Here is a 6000-nt window from a genome sequence, read left to right as displayed (position 1 = left end):
TACTCACCAGGTATCTCAGACAGCTCAACAGGTCTATGCTCAAACATAGAAAAAAAAAAATATGTAGCTGATTGCAAGATCAGCATCTAAGTGACTAAACTCAGCATTTAATTTACATTAACTTCAAGGAATGAAGGTCACAACAAAGGTTAGCAAAAGTTTGTTAGCGTTTTCCAGAGCTTAGTATTGTGTGAAAGTACTCTGCTAGGCTGCCAAGCTGTAGAGTCAATTTGGATTATTAGGAGTTGATAAAGAGTGACGTTTTATGTTCAAGGAAGCATATGACAGGAACTGCCATGCACCTTGTCATGCTGCAGAGACTACAACTGCTGATAATACTGAAAAAACTGGTATTGAAGCCCTTCCCAGACACACACATAAACCACGCACAGAAAGATATCCACAGTAACATCTTCAAATCAAAAGGTTATGAAAAGAACTATGTGTTAATGGCCTCGAAATTTTAGGATCTGTATATTTTATTCACCGAAGAAAAAGAAAACTGCTCACATATTACACACTTCTCCGGTTTGCTTGGAAATACTATACCAATTTCTTCTCTCGATCTCATGGAAGCAAGCTCCATACCTTGAAATTATATTTGGCATTGGACAGAAATGCACGCACCGAGTAGAATACACACACGATTATTACAAGTAACTGCAACTATTTCAGTTTATAGCTGGCTATACAAGAACAACTTGTCCAGGGCTCTGAAACGTGATGTCATACAGAAAACAAACACACAATGTGTCAGAAAGTATGCAGTTTGTGTTTCAGCCTCTTATGTTCATTGTAGCTCAACACAATTGAGAATTTTCTATATTAGAACACAAAAAACTGATTCCAAGTAATTGACAAACCAAGCTACATAACTGGAGTATAGTAGGATAGTTCTGAGTTTCATGTGAGAGTACTCACCTAGTATCTCAGATGGATTTATTTTACCATGGGCTAGTCACGTGAAAACTCAGTAGGACTATCCTGAGAACATAAATGTGTTACTGAAAAAATAACTTAGAAGCTGCGATCTACTTTTACATTGCAGAGCCTGCCTATAGCTGGACACTTAAGAAAGACCAGGTCCATATGACCAGTGACTTAATCTTTGCAATTTACCAAAACTCCTAGATGGAAGACAGACTCAACAGTAACTCTACATCATGCACCTTTGCCAAGGCCAGCTGAAACCTGGGTAGTTCATTTATCCAGACTACGAAGCATTTAGCTGATAAGAAACATACCGGATTCTCCACTATGTGATCTGTTTTTTGAGTTTCCATCAGTACTGAGCAAGCTTTTAAATTAAGAAGTAATCTTAATGCTGTCTTTCAAGCTATTATTAGTGTGCAGATTTACTCCTACAGAAAATCTTTCTTTATTTTTAATATACGGTTTAGTATATGTTGCTATGAAAAGCTTTTAAAGAATCCAATAAATCTTTTACAACAGACTATGCAACTCCAATCAGCTCATATTAAAACATGATTGTTGTAAGTACAAAATGAATTAATACAGTAAAGTTCTGTGTACTACATTAAGTTAAAGAATATTTGGCAGATGTGTGTTTATAGCAGAATTACACAGACAAATAAATTTGTTGCACAATAAAATGTCTACATTATCAGTACGCTGCTATTCTACTGCATTTATGTAATGATTTGTAGTTTCTAAAAGTTGTTAGGCATTCTAAAAGCCAAAGTATGAATGGGATTACAATCTATCCTAAAATTTACTGCATTCAGTAAAGTAGCAGAGCACTCAGGCTTTGAAATCATGTACTGCAAAGGCTGTTTATTCCGCACATAAAGTCTTTCAGGATATTGTGTGGACGAAGATATAAGGGGTGCAGTAGAACAGACTGCTAAACAGCTCAAATATTAATTTATTAGCTTCCAAAGTTGTGTTCAGAGAGCGTACAGAATGAAATAAAATAAATGAATGATTGGTTAAAAAAAGAGTACAAGAAAGAGGCATAACTAGTTGGCTGTTCTGCAGTTTAGAGTTTGAGTATTCTAAAGCTGTGGGTTATGTGAATGGGAGATCAATGTGAACAAATGGATTTATAAAGTAGATTTTTTTACACATCATTAAGGCTGTTTTATTTCTTTACACTTATATAGGAGAAAGAGGGTAAAAGCAAGTAGAAGATCTTTAAGGAAAAGATATTGGAACAAGAAACAGAACAGAAAAAGTAGCTTTGTAAAAGATGATTTCCCCTCCATTAACCTGTCTAAATACCACGGATTTCGTCCCCTCCCTAAATTTAATGATGAGCAAGAAACCATATTCTTGCTTTCACCTACATATATTCCATATATTCCTTGAACCATGAGCAGGAGAAGAGTACAATCCTTGAATTCATGCTGGTGCATCTTTCCCAAGTATCCAAGAACATCGGTCCTTAAAACCAAATATCCTTTTCTAAAACAACTATGCTAAATGTTCTTCTAAAAGGCAGTAGAGTTAAATTTTATCTACTCAAATGGAAGCATCCATAAAGCTTTGTGTTTATGACTTTTAACATTGTTTTAACACCCTGACAGCTGGGGGGCTTTTGTTGCTGGGTTTTGTTTTCGTTTTGCACAGCTTACGTAAAAGGCTTAGGTATTAGCTGCAAGGTAACACCACAAAATAGCAACCTTAACATCCTTTTAATTATGTAAACACTTTGAAGTAATATGCGTTACAGGTAGACATGTTTACAATAGTTTCTTCTATCCTGACAACTCCCATAGCAAGTGACCTTACATATGGTACCTTTTCTACGTAGGTGTTCTGTATTTGAAGCTGGAAGGTGAGAGAAGAGGAGGAGGAGGAAGAAGTAGAGGTGTGACTTGTCTCAGCTTAACTCCAATTACAGAGACACCTGATCACACAGGTTTTCAGCAAGCAGCTCTCATTTCTTAGAGACTAAAAAGCAAAAGCAGAGGGGTGAAGGACTTGCCCAAAGCAAGAAACACCTGGTTGGAATCTGTGAACTGGCCCATAAACACTTTCAGATCTCTCAAAAATCTAAATAATAAAATTTTAGTGTTTTGCAATGACAACACCTTCATCCTCTAATAAAAAGCTACTTCACAACATGAATTTTATATTGGACATGTACTTCCAGTTTAATGAAATGAGTCTGTAACACATGTACTATGTAACTGAACCAAAAAGCGTGCATATTCGGAGGCAGCAGCTGCATAACTAAGACCTTTAGTAATCCCCTACTTCCAATGACAGTATTTAAAAAAAAAAAAGAGATCATATCTCTAATTCCTATGCAGTTGATTGCTTCTGGGCCAAAGGAAGGTTGTACAGCACCTGTTGCTTCTGTACATACACTAAAGAAAATGCAAGAACTGAAGACTAGAAACTTCCAAATTGCAGGTGTGAAGAGTATCTGGGAGCAGGCACTGTAACTGTCTCCAGAACTGAGGTACAAATGTCTCGCAATATGTGCACTGAGATTCCTGTATTGGACATGTCAACTACAGGAATTTTTTTGCAAATATGCTACACTGCAAATTACAAGATTCATCATATCAAGACACTAACAATTTTCTTCTTCTTGCAGGAAACCAGGCCAAGCTACACTATCAGGAAACAGTCTGTTCAGTCACAAAATACTTCTATATGGCAAAGCATCAGAGGTAAAAAGACAGAAAGTCTTTTTCCTGCTGGGAAGAGAATTTCTTTTTTTGCAGCAACAGAAGACCAACTCCCGATGCCAAAAAGAACCCAACTTCAAGCAGAAGGCTGCAAGAGAAGTGTCATCAAAAGCCAGTTTGATGGGAGAGGCTTCTTGTTTCTTACTAATATGCAGTTGCACTCCAGACAAAAGTAATACAGACACTCAGAGCAGTCATATTCACAGAAATTTGTCTAAAAGTAATAATTATTTGCCAGTATGTTGTTCCTTCTTAGAAGTATACAGAAGTCATGAAAATGTCTGTCTGGATACAACACAAAGATTTCAACAAGAAAAGCCAGTCTGTATCAAACACATGCCACATGCAATGATAAGGACTGACTGATTCCTGTGGATATCCTGTATAAATAATAAGCACAATAGTCATTAAACACCTTCTAGAAAAAACAATCATTAATGAATTGCACTAGGAATATTATACCATAATTGACAAATCAGATCTCTTCACCAAGTATTTAGAAACTGCCAGAAAAATCAAAGCAAAGTCTAAGATTTGCTTCTTTCAAATTTATTATCATGGTATATTAAGGATAAAGAAATTTAAGAAGGATTCAAAAAGTTCAAGATTTGCCAATGACTGTATCAAGAAACTCAAATAATAACATATTTTTCTAACAAGCTTTCTAGACGATCTGCAGAGAAAACGTGTGAAAACTGTATGCTCAGCTGTCCAGATCATTCTAAAATACATGCCAACTTTCACTGTACCAACAAAAAAGAAATCCAGTGAATATCATTCCCTTTGTAATGAGTAAAATATTATCTACATCATTCATATTAACATTATTTACAGTACCCTATAACTAAGAGATATCAATTCACAAAGAGCAAACACATTCCTCATTACACAACTTGTTAGCTTTGAAAATTCAGTGATGCTTTTACTTTAAGTTCTAACATTCCTGTTTAGTTGTTTCCTGCAAAAAGTGTATCCTGCCATTTTGTGCCAAACTTGATCTCCTTTTTGTTTCCGAGTACAGTTCTTTCTCACAGTGACTGTCAACTCAGTTCAAAGGCACATTTGACATAAACGAATCTACTTCTTCCATTCTGCCTTTGTTCCACTGAAAGCATAGGCAATTTCAGGTGGACATCCGTTTGTAGGATTTCTTTACAAACTAATCTTAGCAACAGAAAAATCCTTCTCACTCCAAGGTATGATCCCAAGGGATTTGTGGTATTACCTCTGCTGTGCATTTGCAAATGAGGGCATCCAGTTCAATGGGAGAGATGTTTCACCAGTACCCTGCTGACATTAGAGACATTAAGAAGGCCATTTATGACTGAGGCCACTCAGAAGAGACTTACGCTTCCCATTTGTGGTTTTGTACTTCTGTTGCACAATTGCCCCAGTATTGAAAATCATTAATTTCATTCCTTACACAAGTTACTTACAGTAGTGAAGAAAGTAAACTTCTTGATTTCCACAAACATGCAAATAAAAATGTATGAAAACCAATACTTAGGGTGAAGTACCACTAGTATGTTACATATTGTTAAGCAATGTTAACGAATGTTTACAGCTGTACATTTAGAGCAAGAAACACTGGAAAGTTTTGAGTTCAGAGAAAAAAAAAAGAAACATTCACTGAAATTTCACTTAAAAATGTAAAAAGTAATTCCCTCCCTGCAACGAGAACATTAGACCAAATAATGTTTCTGAGACTTCTAATTCTCTATTCTTTAGGTACCAGAACCATGATTCACAGCACAGAGGTATTTCTGCTTGACTTCTGATAATTTCAGAAACAGATATGTAGGAAAACATGTTAAGGAAGAAATGAAGAAATCTTTTTCTGATTTCCGAAATTAAAAGACGCACTGACATCTGGAGGAAAGTTCAAGTGTTCGAATGAAGTTACCAATTTTTCAAACACTTTTGCGTATCACTTTGTATCATACACATAATGTTTGAACTAAATGTAAAAATATAACTTAAGAAACATGAGCCTACGGTGAATAATATACATTATTACAAACTGCATGGACATCACAAGTAAAGATGAGCATAGTGATTCCATTAGTTATCAACAGAACATTGCCAACAAAGATTATAAAAACTGAACCCCAAAGCATGGAAAAATATTATGTTAATTACATGTTGTTATTGAACTGAATCAGGACAACACTAAGATCTAAAACCCAGAAAGAACAATGAACCAAAGCTTGAACTAATACACTGTGATATTCTTTTACCAAGGGTCATTTCAGATGCATATATGATTTTATAAATAGGATGATAAACTGAGGAAATTTACAAAATAGTAGAGCTCTTCAAGCATCTTCCACATGAAAAGTGC

The sequence above is a fragment of the Tauraco erythrolophus genome, chromosome 13 (assembly GCF_009769465.1).
Source record: "Tauraco erythrolophus isolate bTauEry1 chromosome 13, bTauEry1.pri, whole genome shotgun sequence".
Lineage (NCBI taxonomy): Eukaryota > Metazoa > Chordata > Aves > Musophagiformes > Musophagidae > Tauraco > Tauraco erythrolophus.
Note: the sequence above shows the minus strand (reverse complement) of the source record.